Raw genomic sequence first — 22,155 nt, forward strand, 5'->3', positions numbered from 1 at the left:
CTAGTTCACTGTCTCTCAGACCATTGGAGGGTAGGACTATAAAAACCTAACCCTAACCCTAACCAGGCAGCAGTATACACAGTACGGAATCCCCTACCCCAGATCACTGCTCAACATACTGACGTCTTCCATTGTGCAGCCACATAATCCTTTCCCCAGCACCTCTTTCTAAGATGCCACACAAAGGATTATGTCACCGGAAGTAGTACTGTACCTGAGCAATGCTCTGCTTTGCAGCACTGCCACATACAGAGCTCCTCTCACTGACCATCAGTGAAAGAGGTGCCCCTTCCAGAAGTGTGGTGGGGGCCGCACGTGGCCCGCGGGCCATAGTTTGGGGACCCCTGCATTACTGGCTCTAGGTGCAAGACTCTTATCACGTTGCCTATACTTGGATACCGGTGATAGTCCTGAGTTGTGGTGTCAGGGCAAAAATGAGCAGAAGTACAGATGAGTTCTTGAGGTCATAGGAGACCCTGGCCACAGTTCGAGTATAGAAAAGATGGTTTGCTGTGAGTTTGTGGTTGCTCACAAACCAGCATATTGAACATACCTTTCCTTAGATCCTACCATCTAAGAAGAACTGAAAACGTATAGATTCCCAGAGTTATGAAAGCACCTGCATAAAGAACCTGAAGTTGTAATAGTCCTCCATTCACCACAGGAGCAGAGCCTAATTTTAACAGTTTTTTTAAGTTAAAAAAAAAAAGATGAAAAATGAGCAAACAACAAAAAACCTAGAAAGTTATTTTGGTGACAGGGAAAACAAAATACAAACTCTAAGAAAACAACAACATACTACTGCTGCATACAAAGCCTCCACGAAACATTATAATTGGTATCAAACACAAAAAGAACGAATAGAGGAGATCAAAAAAGATTTTAAAAATCAAATAAGAGAGATAGAAGAAAGATGAAGAAAAGAAATGAGAGAGATACAGGAAAATCATGAGAAGAGTCAGCAGCTCAATAAAGGGGGCACAAAAATATTGAAGAAAATATCTTCAAAAACAAAATTGGGGTCAGTGTGTGTCCCGGCTCTCCCCAGCGGTGCGGGGGGGGGGGGGGGGGCGGGAAGGGAGATCTGCTAGAAGCTGCAGCAGCGATGACGACGATGACGACAACGACGAAGGGGCTGACCACCTCTTCTCTGGCCCCCACCCTTGCATTTTTTCCCTCTGCTGCCCCTGCCCCTGCCCCTTTGCCCTTTCTGCAGCTGGTGCGAGACTTGGGGTGGCTCCTGCCTCTCGTTCCCCTCCTCCCACTGTCCCTAGCTCCTCCCCACCTCCGCCTCCCGATGTTTCTCGGAACCTTTTTTGCTCCTGACCTTTCCTTGTCTCTGAAAGTGCACACAAGCAACATCACCAACAAGAATGACCCCAAGTCCCTCAACTCTCGAGTCTTCATTGGGAACTCAAACACAGCCATGGTGAAGAAGGCAGATGTAGAGACCATCTTCCCCAAGTATGGCCGGGTAGCTGGCTGGGAGCCATGCTCCTGAAGCTGTGCTGGGCGAGAAGGGGCGGGTGCTGGCAGGGCTGACCCTGGACATCCACATGGCTGGAGAACCTAAACCTAAGACCAATAGGACTCAAGAGAGCAGCTTCTGCCTCCTACGGGCTTTTTGAGCCCCGGGGCCGGCTCTCTCCAGTCCCCAGAGTGGTTCCTGTGAAGCGGCCGCGGGTCACCATTCCTCTTGTAAGGCGAATCAAAGCAACTCTACCCGTCAGACTCTTTGCCCGCTCCATCACCTCCAACAGTTCGACTAAGTTAAAGTTGAAATGTACCGAACTGCAGACCATCAAAACAGAACTGACCCAAATCAAGTACTACATCGAGGCCTTGTTGATGCGGCTGGACCAGATCTCAGAGGCAGAAGAAGAAGGGTGGCAAGAAAAGTGAGGCCACTCAGGAGGACACAGCTTCTGAGGCAGAGACACCCTTGGAAGAATTGTTGCCTGGGGATGAAGGTGCTGGCTTGGGATGACTTCGAAAACTTGGACAACAGCCTATACACAGGGCTGGATGAACTGACTCTACAGTAAATGACAACCCACAATTCTTTTCCCAAGGATGAAATGTCCTCAGCATCTTGCATCCAACTAAAGAAGCATTAAATTGCATCAGGAGAAGCCCGTAAGTCTCATCTTAAAGCTGATGGAGAGTTGTTGTTTCCCACCCCCTTCCCCCCATCTCTGGCCTACTGGAAAGGAAGGGGATCCTAGATCCAGAGTATTTTACATATGAGGAATCTCAAGCCCAAAGGGGCTGAGTCACACAGCCAATGTGTTGAGCAAGATTTGACCCCAGCCCTTCCCCGTGTCCAAGTTCATCTCTGTCCACTGCCTCATGCCTTATTGTCAATGCTCCCTCCCCAGTGCTCTGCTGTGCCATTAGGTCACCATTATTAATAAATAATTGCTAACATTAAAAAAAATACAAACACCAGAATTGGCCAAATGGGAAAAAAGATATTTTAAAAAATACACTAAAGAGAAGAACTTCTTAAAAGGCTCAATTGGCCAAATGGAAAAAAAGGTCCAAAATTAATTGCTGAAAAGAATTATTTAAAAAGTAGAATTGGTCAAATGGAAAAAGAGGCACAAAAGCTCACTCAAGAAAATAATTCCTTGGAAAATTATATTTGAGCAAATGGAAGCTAATGACTCCATGAAACCTCAAGAAACAGTCAAACAAAATCAAAGGAATGAAAAAAGAAAGGAAGAAAGTGTGAAATATCTCATTGGAAAAACCATTTGGAAAATAAATATAGGAGAGATAATCTAAGAATTATTGGACTAACAAAATGCCTTGATCAAAAAAGAGCTTAGACACCATTTTCCAAAAAAAATTATCAAGGAAAATTGCTCTGATATTCTAAGAACCAGAAGACAAAATAGACATTGAAAGAATATACTGATCACCTCCTGAAAGAGATCTCAAAAGGATAACACTGAGCAATATTATAGTCAAATTCCAGAGCTGCCAGATCAAATAAAAAGTATTATAAATAGCTAAAAATAAACAACTCAAATAGTATGCTATCAGAGTCAGAATAACACAATATTTAGCAGCTTCTATGTTAAGGGATCACAGGTCCTGGAATACCAGGACCCAAAGGAACTAGGACTTCAATCAAGAATCATTTTCACAGCAAAACTGAGCATAACCCTTCAGGGGGAATGATGGGTATTTCATGAAACAGATGACTTTCAGACATTCCTCAGGAAAAGCTGAATGGAAAAATATGACTCTCAAATACAAGACTCAAGAGAAGTATAAAAATGAAAATGGGAAAGATAAATAAAAAGGCATTCAATAAGGTTAAACTGTTTATTGACCTACATGGGAAAAAGATTCTTATAAACTTCTAAGAACTTTATAATTATTAAGGCTGTTAAATGTAGTATACCTGGACAGAGAATAAGGATGAGAGTTGAATATAAGGTAATGATTACCTAAAAATAAATTAATTAAGAGATGAGAAAGAGGAATACCTTGGGAGAATGGGGAAGGGAGAAATAGAATGGGGTTAATTATCTCACATAATTTTCATGAAAGAGATTTTACAATGTACAGAAAGATGGGAGAAGTGAGGAGGGGACCACTTAAACCTTACTTTTATTAGAATTGGCTCAAAAATAGAAAAAAAAAACCCCAACATACACAATCCACAATAACAATCTATTTTACCCTATAAGAAAGTAGGAGAGGAAAGGGATAAGAGAAGGGGGAAGCTAATAGAAAAAAATGACAAATTGGGGTATGTAGTAATCAGAAGCTAAACACTTTTTTGGATGGGCAGAATGAAAGAAGAAAGTAAAGGATGAACTATAAGAGAATAAAGAAATCTCTGAGCCATAATTCTGAGCTAAAAACTGACTTTATTCATGAGGAAACAGTCAGTGGCCTTATCACCTCAGTCTGTGACAAAAGACCTCTTGTGGATGTTCACAGTTTTTGTTTTTATTGATTTATTTTATTTATTTAGTTGATACAAGACCCACAAATTCAAAGTATGTTAAAATAGTTGATAAATTCTAGTACAAGTTCTAAGCAATTCATTGATTTTATAACTAATATCCTCAGACTACAACTGTAAAGGAAAGACATAAAAGTAAACAGAGACCTCTGAGTCATAAAATCTGAGGACACTATTATTGACATAAATTCTTAGAAAAAAATTTTTCGTACTTTTACAACTGACTCTATAATTGCTTCTGTTATCTTTATTCTGAATCAGGAAATAGTAAAGATGAATATTTAACATAAGAAGACATAACAGGAGCTCTTAAGCCAACTCTCTCCTTATATATTACAGTTAATTAACAACTGGGACTACACTTTCTTTCTTTTTGGTTACATATACTAAAAGGATTATATAAGATGAATTAGTTTTATACTAAATGACATAAAAAGAAATTAGATTTAATAAATGCAAGTTAAATTCTTCAAAACAGAACAGGGAAATAGGATAGAGAGTAATTCACAGTAATCATAATGCTGTAAAATATTTTTATAAGGCACTCTATTGAAGGCCATATTTCTAAAATACCTAAGGGAATTAACCAGATTTATAAGAATATAAGCCATTTCCCAGTTGATAATTGATCAAAGGATATAAGCAGGCATAGTCGTATGTTAAAAAAAAATTCTCCAAGTCATTATTAATTAGAGGAATGCAAATTAAAACAACTCTCAGATAATATCCCACACCAATCGGATTAGCTATTATGACAGAAAAAGGAAATGATAAAATTTGGAATGGATGTTGGAAAATTGAGATCGTAATGCATTATTGCATAGCCTTTTAGTAAGCGATGCCATTATTAGATGTGTTCCAAAGATATAAAAAACAAAAAGGGGAAGGATCTACATATACAAAAAAAAAGTAGTGCTTTTTGTGGGATCAAAGAAGAGAAAAGTGAGGGGATACTCATTAATGGAGGAATAGTTGAATAAGTTACAGTGTATGTTGTCATAGAATACTATTATGCTGTAAGAAATAAAAGAAAAAATGACAGGAGGAGCTCAGAAATACCTGGAAAGACTTACATAAACTAACTGAAGCAGAGTGAATAAACAGAACAAGAATATTGCATACAGTGCTAGCAATAATGTATTATGAAAAACTGAATAAATTAGCTATTCAGAAAAACTGAATAAATTAGCTATTCTCAATAATACAATGATCGAAAAGAGTCCCAAAGGATTCATGATAAGACATGCCACCTGCTTCCAGAGAAAGAACTAATGGGGTATGAATCCAGATGAAAGCCAATTTTTTTTTACTTTTTTTCTTATTTTTTGTTCTAGTTTCCTTCAACAAAAGGAGTAATATGGGAAAATGTTTTACATGATAGTATATGTAAAACCTATATTAGATTGCTTACTATTTCAGAAGAGTGAGGTAATAAAGGGAAAAAAGAATTCAAAACTTAAAAATTCTTTTTAAAATGTTGGAAATTGTTTTTACATATACTTGGGGAAAAATGAAAAAAAATTAATAAAAACAAGAAAGCTATCTTTCAGCAACGTTTGGCAGGGGTGGGGTGGGGACAAAGAACATGATTTTGTCTTTGTTTTAAAATTAGAATAAAACTAGTTCTCAGCGATCATTTGCTTTACTCACCAACACCCATAACCACAATATTATCTTTGTATAGATGTCGAATGGGAAGTGGGTGAACCACAAAGACACATGTTTAGATCAGAAGTAATACTGTCCGGGGACTATTTCATCAGTATTCACTTTAATTCTCTTGGGATACTTATGGTGCAGTTATGGGAAAGAATAATGCCTCTATCAAAGGACCTTGTTTCAAATCCATTTTCTGTGTGATACATTAGCTGAATGACTAGGAACATTTTACTAAACTTCTGAATTTTTTTTCTCTGATGGTGGTGGGGGACTATAAACTCAATAATCTTCCTCACAAAATGGTTGTGAACAAAGAATTATATAATCAGTTGTATTTTTCAGTTATTTCCTGCAAATAACTCTATGAGATAAAATTTAGTTATTACTATTCCCCCATTTTATAGATGGGGAAACTTAGATGCAAAGATAGTAGTTTTCCTAGAGTAACACAATTAGCAATTATAGGATCATTGATCTAGATGGGACATGAGAATCAACAGAATCCACCCTCTTCCCTTCCACTTTCATCATTTTACAGATGAGGGAACCCAGTATTAAGGATCAATAACTTTCCCCAAGTCCCACAGGTAACAAATTTCAGAGGGAAGATTTAAACTAGGTCCTCTGACTCTATAGCTGGAATTTTTTCAAGTGTATATAAGTATTCTGACTCTAAGACCACTGCTTTTCACTATGGCTGCCTCTCTCTCTAGATGTCAGAGACTGTCATTTGCTTGTCTATGTGTATGCATTTATAATAATGACCCATTTCACCATTACACTAAATCAGAGGAACTGATTTCCACAAAGGTTCTTTCCTAAAGTTTGAATAACTACTTGACTATTTGGGAGGAAGGTAAGTCTGTGTTTTCAAGTTAGTTTGCTCTATTCATACAAATGAAAAATAAAGCCCCCAAAGGTGTAAGTTTCTGTACCTTTTTCTGGGAGATATATCTTATCAGTGAGTTTAAAAAGCACTAACCCAAATTTTTGGAGACTTTCTATGACTCCCATGGATTAGCAGGTCATGATAATGGATTTTCCTCTATTATCTCCTATTAATCATGTGTGATAAATAGGCCAACTGACTGGAAGGAATGTGTACAGATTCTGACCATTAGGTTCATTATTCATTTTCAAAGAAATATGATTTTAAATGAATTCATAAAGTCAAAACATAAAGAAAGTAGGCATTAATGATTACCAGTAGAAATCATAAGGCACATTGAAAATGTAAAATGTTACTGAAATGTTTAATATGATGATCTGCTTTTACTTTTGGGTCTGAGAAATCATTAATTATATTCCCTGGGGACACAGAAGAAGAGGAAGAATATCTCTTCCCACCTCCCTCCTCAGCTTCCTCCCATGGTATCATTTAGTGCTGGGTTTAAACCAGATAGAAACAAAGAATGGGCTCCCAGTTGCCAGTTTAATGCAGTTATTATTACAATGTTTTGGTTAGTCCTTTTCTAAGTAATTGTGACAAAACTCCTGGCAAGCAGTGACATGGCAACTTGTGTGTGTGTGTGTGTGTGTGTGTGTGTGTGTGTGTGTGTGTGTGTGTATCTGGCAGAAGGCATCTCTGAAATGGAGTCCACCATGATGGATTGGGAATTGGACTTGAAGTGTGGAAGACCTGATTTGATTTCTACCATAATTACTAGAATGGGTCCATGAGAAAGTCATACAATAACAAATTTAGATCTGGGAGAAATGTATTTGAGGCAAATTAATTTGACCCTCTTTTTTATAGAAGAGGGAATTGAGCACAATAGATGTCAAGTGCCTTGCCCAAAGCACTAAACAATGTATCATATAGATGGAAGAGACAAAATTTGAAATAAAAACCTCTGACTCCAAATTCAAAACTCTTCATTATCCTCTGCTGATTTTCAAGTTTTTTAACCTCTTTGAGACTTTATTTAGTATACTACGAAATGGGCATCTATCTCACATGGTCATTGTAAAGATGCAATGGCATAACATGGTGCTTTGTAAACCAGAAAGTTCAATTAAAAAATGTCTAACAACATCATTATCATCATGATGAAAATTTTTAACCAAATCTACTCCAAACATGTACTAATCATGCCCTTTTTCAAAATTGGAATTTAATAGAGTTGTTCTGATTTTATTACCCTAGTACTATCCTAGCTCTCTATAAAGGAGAAAATATTTTCCTGATATGTAAACCTTCAGAGATTGCTGCTCTGAGAATGGTGAATTTTTTTGGATTTGGTGTCATGAACGTTTGAGTTCGATCCCTACCTCAGATACTTATTATCTATATTACTTTGGGCAACTCATTTAGCTTTTTCTAGTCTCATTTTTCTCTTCTGTAAAATGGGGATAATAATAACACATATCACAGCATCACTATAAAGATCAAAAGAGATAACATATGTAAAGACCTCAGCAGGCCACTATATAAATACTAGTTATTTTAATTATTTTTGTTGACATCTCCATTCTTAAAAAGAGAGTGATGCCTATCCTTAATAAAAAGCACATTTTTAGATCAAAAGATTGAGAAATATAGACTCTAATCCAACAGCAAGCTTAGCCATTTAAAATTTAATCCTTAAATTGCATAAATCTGTGTCTACTAAAGAAAAGTATATATTCAAATTGAAGAGTGTATACTGGTGATCCACGATTAAGCAATGGGTGCCAAATATCATCACAAACATATAACAAAAGAAAATTTATTTGATGATAGGTATAGCTTGTGTATAGTAAGTGAATGTGACAATGGAGACAAATTGGCAGATATATGTCAGCCAATACAGTAAAATTACTTGGTGGAAATGTAAGAGGGCAGCATGGTGGAATGGAAAAGTATTAAGTTTGGAGGCAGAGCCCTAGACACAAAAACTCAACCCAGTTTATATCTTGTCTACAGCAGCACATAAGAACAGGAAGTGAGTGGGGTGATAGGAATTGAAGTTTTTCTGGGGATTGGAATTTTTAGGGTAACAGATTCAAATTACACAGAAATAGGCTTCAATCTCTGTTTTCTTTATTCAAGTAATATTAATAAACTCTATGGAAATTAAGGACGAGAGAGTATTAATTTAATTTAGTTTTTACAAAGTATATATCAATATTAGGATTTAAGTTTAAAACTCCCTGCCTCAACCACCAGTTGGCTATCTACTCCTTCATGCTATCTGCTTTTTAACTTTAAAAGGTCATCTAAATGTTTTATTTTGTCTAGAACTGAGATTTCATCAGAGTGGAGAATTATTCAAATGCAGAGTTTGTTCATTGATATAGATTGCCAACTCACTTGCAATTTCCAGTTTTAGATTGTTGCATGGGGCACTGAAAGATTGTGACTTGCCAAGGGTCAGATAGCTAATATGTATCAGAAACAGGACCTGAACTCAAGTCATCCCAGTTCTTTTTATCCATGAAGTATCTGGCTAAGTAAACATGAAATATCTATGCTTTCTAGTACTTGCATAAGAGGTATTTAATAAACAAAGAGATTAACACTATATCCTAAGTATGAATCTAGGAACATATTGGAAACCAGTCCCAGAAGATATATAGGAACAAATCAGTGATAACAAATCAATACTTTCTGGTCAACAGACCAAATAATCTGCTACTTCTTTCAACTCAATAAAAGAGTAGAGTGTAATGATAACACTTCCATTTGGAAGAACTATTCTAATAATTTATGTTCAAAAGAGAAATAAATATATAAGCATAATGGAGTTTAAACAAATGTAGAGACTGAGGAATGTCTCTATAGAAGGAGGCCATTATGTATGTGGAATACTGCATATAATGTTGAACTTTGTTGGGTTATAATGATGGGTTTTATTTTTCTCTCTTTAAAAACTTTTTAATAAAGAAATTCTTTGAGGGCAAGGAAAGATATCAGAAGTTCCCTAATTAATGGACATTCCCCCAGTTTCTAATTTTTTGCCACCAGAGAAAGAGCTGCTATAAATGTTTTTACCCAAATAGATCCTTTTCCCTTTTTTGATCTCTGTATTTTTTTGAAAATTTTATTTAGTCAATTTAGAACACTATTCCTTGGTTTAAAAAATCATATTTTTCCCTCTCTGTCCTTTCCCTAAACCTTCCCGTAACTGACGCGCCATTCCACTGAGTTTTATATGTGTCCTTGAACAGAACCTATTTCCATGTTGTTGATGTTTGCACTAGGATGAACATTTAGAGTCTACATTCCCAATCATATCCCCTGGACCCATGTAATCAAGCAGTTGGTTTTCTTCGGTGTTTATACTCCCACACTTTTTCCTCTGAATATGGAGTGTGTTCTTATAGATTCCCTCCTGGTTAATCAGGATCACTGCATTGCAACTAATGGAGAAGTACATTACATTCGATTGTACCACAGTGTGTGAGTCTCTGTTTACAATGTTCTCCTGGTTCTGCTCCTTTCACTCTGTATCAATCCCTGGAGGTTGTTCCAGTTCCCATGGAATTACTCCAGTTTATTATTCCTTTGAGCACAATAGTATTCCATCACCAACAGATACCACAATTTGTCCAGCCATTCCCCAATTGAAGGACATCCCCTCATTTTCCAATTTTTTGCCACCACAAAGAGCGCAGCTATGAATATTCTTGTACAAGTCTTTTTCCTTATTATCTCTTTGGGGTACAAACCCAGCAGTGCTAAGGCTGGATCAAAGGGCAGACAGTCTTTTAACTCCCTTTGAGCATAGCTCCAAATTGCCCTCCGGAATGGTCAGATCAATTCACAACTCTACCAGCAATGAATTAATGTCCCAACTTTGCCACATCCCTTCCAGCATTCATTATTTTATGTTGCTGTCTTGTTAGCCAATCTTCTAGGTGTGAGGTGATACCTCAGAGTTGTTTTGATTTTCATCTCTCTGATTATAAGATTTAGAACACTTTTTCATGTGCTTATTAATAGTTTTGATTTCTGTAACTGAAAATTGCCTATTCATGTCCCTTGCCCATTTATCAATTGGAGAATGGCTTGATGTTTTGTACAATTGGTTTAGATCTTCATAAATTTGACTAATTAGACATTTGTCAGAGGTTTTTATTATGAAGATTGCTTCCCAATTGGTTGTTTTCCCTTCTAATTTTGGTTGCATTGGTTCTGTTTGCACAAAAACTTTTTAATTTAATTTAATAAAAAATATTGATTTTACATTTTGTGATTTTTTTCTAGCTCTTGCTTGGTTTTAAAGTCTTTCCTTTCCCGAATATCTGACATGTATACTATTCTGTGTTCACTTAATTTGCTTATAGTTTCCTTCTTTATATTCAAGTCATTCATCCATTTTGAGTTTATCTTGGTGTAGGGTGTGAGATGTTGATCCAAACCTAATCTCTCCCATACTGTCTTATAATTTTCCCAGCAGTTTTTATCAAATACTGGGTTTTGGTCCCAAAAGCTAGGATCTTTGGACTTGTCATAGACTGTCTTACTGAGGTCACTTACCCCAAGTCTATTCCACTGACCCTCCTTTCTGTCTCTTAGCCAGTACCAAATTGTTTTGATGACCACTGATTTATAGTATACTTTGAGATCTGGGACTGCAAGGCCTCCTTCCTTCTCATTTTTTCATGATTTCCCTGGATATCCTTGATCTTTTTTTCTTCCAAATGAACTTTGTTATGGTATTTTCTAATTCAGTAAAAAAGTTTTTTGGTAGTTCAATGGGTATGGCACTAAATAAGTAAATTAATTTGTTTAGGATGGTCATTTTTATTATGTTAGCTCATCCTACCCATGAGCAGTTAATGTTTTCCCAATTTTTATATCTAGTTTTAATTGTGTGGAGAGTGTTTTGTAGTTGTGTTCATATAGTTCCTTTGTTTGTCTCAGCAGATTGATTCCTAAGTATTTTATATTGTCTAGGGTGATTTTACATGTAATTTCTCTTTCTAATTCTTGCTGCTGAGAAGTGTTGGAGATATATAGAAATATTGATGACTTATGTGGGTTTATTTTGTATCCTGCAACTTTGCTAAAGCTGTTGATTGTTTCAATTAGCTTTTTGGTTGAATCTCTAGGATTCTTTAAGTAGACCATCATGTCATCCACAAAGAGCAATAATTTGGTCTCCTCCTTGCCTATTTTGATGCCTTCAATTTCCTTTTCTTCTCTAATTACTACTGCTAGTGTTTCTAGTACAATGTCAAATAGTAGAGGTGATAATGGGCATCCTTGTTTGACTCCTGATCTTACTAGGAATGCATCTAGTTTATCCCCATTGCAGATGATGTTTGCTGATGGTTTTAGATATATACTATTTGTTATTATTAGGAATGGCCCTTCTATTCCTATGCTTTCTAATGTTTGTATAATATTGGGATTAGTTGTTCTTTGAATGTTTGATAGAATTCATTTGTGAATCCATCTAGACCTGGGGATTTTTTCTTAGGGAGTTCTTTGATGGCTTGTTCAATTTATATTTCTGATATGGGGTTGTTTAGGTAGTCTATTTCTTCCTCTGTTAGTCTAGGGAATTTGAATGACTTCTTCTTAGCATCTTATAATATTTTTTCCTAGGTTTGGTAGTTTTTGAATTTGGCTATAACATTCCTGGTTGTTGTCAGTTTGGGATTAATTAGAGGAGGTGATCTGTGAATTCTTTCAATCTCCACTTTTCTCTCTTGTTCTAGAATGTATGGGCATCTTTCTTGAATAATTTCATGTAGGATGATGCCCAGACTTTTTCTTTTGTCATGGTCTTCAGGTAGGGTAATGATTCTTAGGTTGTCTCTCCTAGACATGTTTTCTAAATCTTCTATTTTGTGGATGAGGTGTTTCATATTTTTCTCAATTTTTTTTCATTCTTTTGATTTTGTTTTACAGTTTTCTGCTTCCTTCTGAATTTGCTTGCTCCTAATTATTTTATTCTAGTTTTTAAAGACTGAATTTCATCCCTGGCTTTTTGGTCATTCTTTTCCTTCTGTTCTGATTTTCTTTAAAGGTCATATTTCATGTTCTTTGTCTCATCTTTAATTTTTTGTCCCATCTTTCATCTTCTTTGTCCCATCTTTCATCTCCTTTGCCTCATTTTCAAGCTGAATAATTTTAGCTTTCAAGACACTATTTTCTCTTTTTAGTTCACGTGCCTCTCTTTCCAGATGACTTATCTTGCTTTTTAAGTTCTTTTCCCAGTTGTCTTCAGCCTCTCTTAATTGTGTCTTGAATTGTGTTTTGAGTTCTTCCAAAGCCTGTGTCCAATTTGCTTGAGTTAGTGTGCTTTTTGCTTGGTGTTCCTTCATCCTCCTCTGTTATATTTGCTCTTTGTTGACTGCCTGGATAGAAGCTATCGAATGTAATTTCTTTTTTCTTTTTCTGTTGTTTGTTCATGTCTGTCCCTTCTTTTCCCCCTGTAGTTGCTTGTAGTCTTGCTCCTCTCATTATGTGCTGGGTCTGTGGGTTTGGGATTTTCTGTCAGCCTTCACCTTTGGAGCTTAGTCAGCAAGACTCTCACAATAGTCTGTGGGGGAGAGGTGTTGGACTTCAGCTTTCCTGCCCTATGAAGACTTGATAAGATTAAATGAGGAAGAGTTGATCTTGCAGAGCTGGATGTGCCCTGAGGCCAAAACCTTGGGAAGGGGGGGCAATATGGAGTGTCTCAACTGTCATCATGCTGCCTTCTCTGAGGTTCTCCTCCAGCTGCCTCCCTACCTCTTGTGTTCAAATCCCTGAGCCTGGCATGGCGTTTCCAACAAGATATTGCCTCTAGACTAGTCCCCTTGCCTGCCCAGAGATTCCAGACACTGCTGGAGGCTCAGTAGGGTAGGTGGGAGAGGGTTCCTGAACTTTCTTTTTTCCTTCCCCTTAAACCTGAGTGTTCTTAAATTCAGGCTTTTGGGGGACATGCCTTTTAAGTTGAGCCCAGCAGGAGGGTTCCTTAGGTCTGTCCTGTTGTTAGATTTGGTTTTCAGTCCCTAGGAGCATTTTGTTTTTAATTGGTGAGGAAGGGTTTTTAGAGGTCTGGACTTTCACTGACTCTATGCTGTCATCTTGACTCTGTGTCCTTAAAACACATTTAAAAAATAAAATGTTCAAAGAAATGATGAATAAACTGCCTACAGGGAAGGAAGGATGATTAATAATAAATAATTCAAGATGAGGTAAGCAAAGCCTAGAAACGGTTTACTCAACCAAAACATAAATAGAAATGGAAATAAGAATCACAACAAATTTAAAGTAAATGTTGAAAAATTACAAAGGATAAGAATAATTCCAAGGAAGACTTAGGAGAATACCTCACCACCCCACTATTTTGAAGAGCTTGGAGTTTCTCATCTATGGTATATTGAACAGATTTTCATATTTTAGTGATGTTTTGATCAACTGTTCTGATTTTTTTCCTCTTTCTTTTTCTTCACAATTATATTTTATTGTATGTAGTGGCTCCCTAAGGAGGCAATGGAGAGTGATAGAGAGGAAAATTTGATGGTATTAAAAACAACAAAAGACATGAATAAATTTTTTTGAAAATACAAATTTCAAAAGTATGTAAGAATCTCAGAATTGTAAGGGAATTCAGAAAGTATATAGAATAAGTTCAACTCAAACAATAATCCCTTCTACAAATACCCAACAAGCCAATAACCAGACTTTGCTGTGATTCAATTCATAAAACATTTATTAACTGCCTACTATATGCAAAGAACTGTGGCTAGTCAAAAATAAAAAAAAAATCTCAAAAAACTGGTAACATGCTCTCCATTGACATCACTTCAAGGGCAATCTTATAGTCTCATAATCCACAGATTTTAATGTCTTTTAGGGTGTTAATAGGTACTAGTCAAATGCTGAATTGTTACAGCATATAAATATTAGCTTCTCAGTTTGGGATACTCAATTCAACATTTAAAACCCTTTATAACCTAATATCTTCCCATTCTTCCAACCCTGAACATAATTTGCATAGTTATCTATCCATTGACACGGATTTCCTTAATATCAATTAAATAAGACATTCTATTTATCAAATGTGAGCATTTGATACTCTATACCTGGAGTTTTCTCACTCCTCATCTTCATTTCCTCCTTTCTTTGGATTCCTTCCAGTGTCAACTAAAATCCCAACTTCTACGAAAATTCTCCTCAGACTTCTTTAATGCCACTGCCTTCCTTATGTTGATGGACTCTAATTAATCTTTAAGTATCCATTATTTTTATTTAGTGACATAAATTGCCTCCTACATTACTCTGTGAGTTATTTGAAGACTGAAACTATCTTTCATTTCTCACCCTCAGCTCCTAGAACAATGCTTGGTACATAATACCAAGGTGTAGGTACTTAATAGTATAGTGTGGTATTGTATAGTACCAATAGTATAGCATAATACTAAGTAGTAGTAACAAAGGCTGGTTAACTTGATTTTCCTTGACTTTGACTTGTGAGGAATCCCCAGCCCAGGAAATTCCTTAGTCTTCCAGACTGAAACCCATATGTGACTTGATAGACAACTCCTAGGGAGCTGCTTCAGACTCATACAAGTTAAGGGTCTTGCTTGGTGTCACACAATTAGCATGTGTCAAAAGTGGATAAGAATTACCAGTTCTCCTGGCTCCAAGCCCAGCTCTCATTTCTCTATGGCATCTGCCTATTTCATACTAAAACCAGTTTAATTTGAAATATCAAAACAACATCACACTAAAAATTAAAATGTGCCCAATTTGACTCTGACTAATCCTAGCATATGAGATATATTCATTTCCATCAGTCATATTAAAGTGGTGCTAAGGAATTCAGACTGAAACTATTTTATGTCTAGATTTAGTTATTTATGATAACTGATCTGCTTGAGAAGTCTGAAACAGCTCATACGTTGTTTCCTATACATAAGCTGTGTCCCCTCATCACTCTCTGTGTCCATCTCCTCAAATTTTTAGTTTTCTTAGAGGAGAGAAAAATTCTTCAGTAGAAAATGATTTCCTAGGTCATTAAAGAAACAAGAGGAAAGGCCAGTATTAAACAAAAGAAAGTCCTTTAGATAATTCAACTAGGGACTTGAAATCTATTTGGAAAGAATGGCAATTCCCATATTTTCCCTTCCTATCCAGTCAGGTCATCACCATAGCAACCACAAAAATGATCAGGCACACAAGCTCTTCAGACCAGGACACCTCAATTTGAGGGACCCCCCCCTTAACAGGTTTTGGCCATCTCTGACATGCTCTGACTTGCTCTTTTCAGGCAGTTGATTCTACCTCCATTGGTAGATGAAATATCTCTGAAAACTGGGTACATTTTGTTGAATCAAAGTCCCATTAATTTATATTCAATCCCAGAAGGCAAATGGTTGCATAGAATAAATTAGAAGTATGAATAGCTAAATACAAATATGAATTTTAAAAAGAAATGAAATGTATATTTCAATATGTAGTCTAGTATAACGAAAAGAGAACTCAATTTGGAGACATTGGACTTCTATTAAAATCTTAGTCATAATTTTCTTTTCAACTCTGAGCAAGTCCAGGCCAGTTAAAGTTGGAGAATTGACTGATCTTGTGGTACAATGAAAAGAACATTAGTTTTGGCATCAGAGAACACGGGTTCAAATGCCACCTCTTATGCTCACTACCTTACATAAGTAATTTTTCCTCCCTGGGGTGGGGGTCTGATTCAGCATATTTAAAATGAAGTGACTGGAGTAGGTTGTATCTCAAGTACCTTTCAACTCTTGACCCATGATCTATTCTAGTTCTGAATATTACGATCAAATTGCAATACTTTCTAAATGGCATCTTTATAAATCACAACTCTTTGAAGCAATTCATGAAATCCATTAACCTTCTCTCTCTCTACAACCTTGGTAACTGAAAGCTTAATGAATTTCCATGCAAAAGATCTGTTTTCAGACTGAACACTAGATCTAGACCACTCCAGGTTACATAAACCTATTTGCATTTATATTTTTAAGAAAAAAATGCAATCAAAATTTTAATAAAAATGGAAACACATTAAAGGTTAATTAGAAATTAAATAACAATCTTAAAATTTGAAATGAGTGTTTCAAAGAACAAATAATAAATAATTTTATTAAAGAGAATGATGAAAAAAATACCAAAAATTATGGAATACAACAAAATAATCAATGAAAAATGTATATCCTTTAATGCTTACATAAATAAAATAGAGAAAGAACAGATCAATGAGCTCAATATATGCAATAAATATTATAAAATAAACAAATTAAAAATACCCAATTAAACAAGTTGGAAATCCTGAAAATTAAAGATGTGATTAATAAAACTGAATGTAAGAAAACTATTGAGTTAATTAAAAAAAAACTAAGAGCTGGTTTTATAAAAAATGGTAAAATAAACTTTTAAAAATTATTTCAAAGTGAGAAAGAAAATCGAACTACTAATATCAAAAATGAAAAAGGGTGAATATAATTTGCATATATAAAGATATCTCCCTACCAATCCTAACCACAAGGGGGAAGGGATTAAGTTCACAGCTAAAATTTTGTTTGATCTCTTCACAGAAAATAAGCATTCTTCCAGATAAAAACCCAATATGTACAAAAATGCTAAAAGGGAAAAAAAATCAGTAAATGAATAAACTATTAAATAAAATCGGAATATGAAAAATGCAAACTTGAAGAAGTAAAGGAAAGTTTAGGAGAATGATATGGCTAAATAAGAAGAATATGAGAAATTTCATGTGCCTTTTTATTTTGGCAGGAAGTCCCCAGGCTTCAGAGCAGGTGATAGGAACATAAGGTGATGAGGAACAAGTAAATGGATGGGAATAAGAACTTGATTGGGTTCTTTAGGTATTCTTTAAGAATGAGTTAGTCTTCACAATGAGCTCTCAATCTTGAAGCTCTGCCAGAAACAAGAAGCATGTGAGCCTCACAACTCTAGTTCCAAACTTTGGGGAGTTGGCATTGCTTGCCTTACTGTGCTCCTCTCTGTGTTTTAAAAATTCATTAAAAATACTTGCACAATTCTACCCTTATTTTATGTCCTATAAACACAATAGGTATATGGATTTTAAATATAGATTTATTAGAGTATGTGTTTATTAAGCATGTAGTGTGCATATGTACATTAAAATATATGTATATATTATCATCATTAATTTTTTGCTAATTTAATAAATCTAATGCATGTCTCATCTCTTAAAAGGAGCGAGAGAGAGAGAGAGAGAGACTTCTTGAGACTTTCAATGCTGTCATTAGTAGTTAGAAAACTGAGATTTTATTTGGTTGAAACTAAATCAGAATGTAGTTTTAATGGTGCTCTCCTTTTAGAATAATTATGGTGATTTAGAGCCTAAAATGAGGGATTGCCAGTTAAAAATTTTGACAGTGGATTAACTAAAAATCATGGACCTTATGAGGTCCTTGAAATAAATGGGTCTTGTAAAGAATAATGCTAATTAATTGAAATTATTACTTAGTCTTGAAAATAGATTCAGGTATAATTGAATTTATTCTTGTTTCATTTTAAGTGATAATTATAATCAGGCAGACTTTATTTCACAGTTTGACATTAAGATAAACTATTGGGAAAAATGTATGGATAAGAATATTAATTGTCTGATCTTAAGCTGTTAACTCAGTTCACCTATTTGTTATGTGTATAAAGTAGTGCCTAACATATATTTGTTAATGCATTGTATTAGAAATATAGTTAGAAAAATGCACTTTTTTCATTCTCTTGGAATCTATAGACTTATTTTTAAAAGATTGATGGAAATAAGTTTGAAAACGAGTTTAGAAATATAGGATATGATGCTAATGCTTTTTCTGTGAAGCTCGTAGAGCAAAGACCCTTTAAAATGTTCCCATCTTCAAAAAGCAGAATCTTGAGATCTCACTAGCCCTGCTAATATGTTTGAAATAATTCAATCTAAATACTGTTGAAATCTGGGACTCTGGTATGTAAAGATTAAAATTTAGGAAGCTGAGGCAGGTAGAAATCAGTTTCTCTCTGCAAGGAGTATTATATTTTTAGAGGTTTATTGAAGGTTAAGGATTAAAGAAAAGACAGGATAAGAAACACGTGCCTAGGCCAGAGTGGCCTAGACAAGGTAATCTCACATCATGGAAGAGACGCCTCTGCTCCAAAAATGAAGTCCAAAAAGAGAGAGAGAGAGAGCTCAAAAGCCTTTGCAATCAGCCTAAGTACCTGCTCGATTTAGCCCACCTCAGAATTCCGAGAGATTACAAAGCATTTTGGGGAAGTGGAGCAAGGACTTGTGGGGATTGAAGTCCAGAGTTCAAATCTCAATTTTACATTTCTCTGTTTGATCCTCTGGGAAGAAGTCCTTCCCCAAAGGATCATAAAAACATAATCAATTTAAAGATTACAATAATTTGAGGATAAGCAAAAACAAAACAAAAACCAATAATTGAGATAACTACCCTTTGACAAGTGGAACTGTTTTATTCTGCTTTTGACACATTGAATTCCTAAATTTAATTTTTTTCTTTTTTCCTTTTTTTCTCTTTTCCTTATTTATTATTATTCTTTTTTTTACAATATTTTATTTTTCCCCTTTTTCTCATTTTTATGTACTTAAGGTACATACAATCAATATTAATTTTTATTCTACAATAATATTCGTTTAAATATATATACTTGCTATTATTATTAATACACACCCAAACAGCTTTAGACGATGGGAACCTGCCATTTATTTATAATTGTTGTGGGACTATGATTAATGTTTGTGTCTGATTCTAGGAACGGGATCATAAAGGAGCACAGAAATGACCTGGATAATGCCAAAAGAGCTCACAGGTCTAAAAATCTAAGACCAATCCAGGTAGGATTAATGCATTTCTAAGCCAATACTAAGGACTTGAACCTAGTGTGAGAATCGGGATTGCGACACTTGACAGATGTTAAGATGTAGGCCTTCCTTGTATCCATACTCTTCGTGAAAATACCTACAGACAAGTACCAAAGGTTGGTTACCATCCTGGCTCCCTCCATCCCTGAGAACGAAGGTAAAATCAGACGAGGGAATGACACTTCCCTACATAAATAAAAAAAATCTGGTCCTTTTTTTTTTCTCTCCTATAGTATGGCAACTTCCTGTAGCCTTGGCTGCAAATGGGTAAGTAAAATTTGCTGCATTCTGTCCTACAGACTTGTGGGATTAGAAATTACTTAACTGGACCCTAATACAGGGGCCTGTGGAAAAAAAATTTTATTCTTGCTTTTTAAAAAAAATTTGTATACATAGATTTTTTGATATTTTGATACTAATTTTGAATTCTTCTTTAATATAAATATATGTATATATAAAGGGTCTATATTTTTCCCTTGATTTTTTCCCTTTTTCTTCTTTTGTTTTTTGTTTTTTATTTTATTTTAATTTTGTTTTGTTTTCCTTTTGGATTAACTCACACCCCCCCACAACTAAAACTTGCATCCTCAGCTAGACTCAGTGTTTTTTCAACACTTTCTTCAGGGGGGATTGTATTTCATAAAATCCAAGATTTAAATTTTGTTCAAGATAGATCTTCAGAGAAGAAGCTTGCTAACTAACTGAATCCAGAGAATGAACTGTTTGCAGAAAGATATCTTAACCTTTTCACTACAGGAAGATCCAGAATGAACCTTGGGGTGTGGTTGATTGAACATTTTTTTGAAGGTACACTCTTATGCCAAAGGGGACTTCCCCCTAATTGGCTTTTGTCAGTGCACCCAGCAAAACATTGGTTTGCTGTCTTTCTCTCTCCACTATTTCCCCATATCTACAACTATTATAGTTTTCCTCTTAGTGGGTAAAAATTTTGTATACACTTACAGTTAGAAATTTTTGGGGTGCAGTACGCTTATGTTTAGTGATCAATTGGGGAGACTAGTCCCCCAATCATCATCAGGGGGGATTGTGAATTTTAAAATCTCCATCTTGGTCTAGCACCAAAAATTGTGCACACCCACACTACACGGGCATGTGCTAGTCAATGACAAATCAGAAATAACTAACTGCTCACCTGGGACGTCCTAAGCCAAGCTTGAGCCACCATTGGCACGTGTGAGGCACAGGAAGTGACGGAGAGAGCAGCCTCGGAAATTCACTCACTTCCTGTGGACAGGGCTAGAAGCCAGTTCGTGTGAGGAGCTTGGACAGGGAGGAGGCCTGCAGACAGCTTCCCTTCAGATCGGTCACGTGAGTCAAGGACTGATTCCTTCCACCTTGGCCCTTTGGGCCTAAACTCCCTCTGCCTTGGTCAGAGGTTGAGTAACCCCTTTCCCTTTTCTCCTCTCTCCTTCTCTCCCTCTCCTTTTCCCTACTCCCAGTGTGATTAAACCTCCATAAACTCCATTCTGACTTGAGTGTTTCATTTTAGGAATTTCATAAGTAAATTCCTTGGCAGCCATTGTTCAATATTATAACAATCTTAAAAGGTGAAATTTTCACTACAACAGGTAGCAAACTGGCATCTAAGCAAAGTGTCAAAATTTTAAGATGCCAAGTTCTAACCTCATGCTCAGATTTAAGTATAACGAGAAGACGATATTACAAGGAGAAAAGATTCAATTTGTGTCCCTATTTATTGTACCGAGCGTGCATAACTTCTTAGTCTGCTACAAATGAAGTTATATGAGCATCTGGTAGTCAAACTCAACTTTCTGGATTGTTTATTGGAAAACTTATTTTTGGAGTGCTTAGGCATATCCATACTCTACATCAAAGAATATTCACATTTTGGCTATTTTGATTTTCAGTGCTCCATTATGTTTTAGTTCTACCTCATACTATGATATCTCAAGTGTTTTATTATATTACATGAATTGAAAACCTTATATTACTTGTTTTTGTGTTCTACAAAAACTCTCAAAGATGTCAACAGCTCATATCCTGCCAGCCTCAGACCAAACTCCTTGGAGTTTTTGCCAAGGCCAAAAATCAGTCCTTCTCCCAAAATATTACAGGGAGAAAATTTAAAAGCCTCAACTTTACTACTTAGCCTAACACACTTTGAGCTAACCTAATAACAGTTACAAATTTAATCTGACAAACTTTATATTTATTTTTTAGAATAGTTCATGTAAAATTAAATACATGCCTGTATTATGAAACTTGGTCACAATGTGGTTAGAAAAATGACATCAGCTGTAATTTTGATACTGCTTAATTATAAAGTCAGATGAAAGGGAACTTTTTAAAAGCTGTTCTTTTATTTAAATTATTTTAATTCATTAGGGTTATCATAAAGATTTTAAAATTCTTCATTGTTAATCTGATAAGATGTTTTAGATTCACTATTTGTGCATGGTTGTCATTTTGTTTTAACTTAGCTGATGATACGGTATAAATTCCACAGTGCTTAAACTTAAGAGATGGGAAATTCAGAGGATAAAGTGATAGCTTCAGATAGATCTATACTGGAAAAGTTTATTAATCAATTCACATTATAAATGAGCTTATGTTAAGGAAGAAAGTCCCACAAAATTTGTTCAACTGTGTTATAGTCATGTGTGGTAGGATGAATGATTTTCTATATAGAGTAATTTGAAAATACATCTGACTAAACAATATTAT

The 22,155-nt window shown here is 35.5% G+C and overlaps 2 pseudogenes; both read left to right on the forward strand.

Moving 5' to 3' along the window:
• The first annotated feature begins 1,114 nt into the window (after nt 1–1,114).
• Nucleotides 1,115–1,902, forward strand: LOC100019450 (RNA-binding protein Raly-like; annotated as a pseudogene).
• Nucleotides 1,903–1,964: 62 nt separating this feature from the next.
• The window catches only part of LOC100019414 (microfibrillar-associated protein 1-like), a 31,339-nt pseudogene continuing 11,148 nt past the window's right edge, over nt 1,965–22,155 (forward strand).

This window comes from Monodelphis domestica, chromosome 8 (assembly GCF_027887165.1).
Source record: "Monodelphis domestica isolate mMonDom1 chromosome 8, mMonDom1.pri, whole genome shotgun sequence".
In the NCBI taxonomy this organism is placed as follows: Eukaryota; Metazoa; Chordata; class Mammalia; order Didelphimorphia; family Didelphidae; genus Monodelphis; species Monodelphis domestica.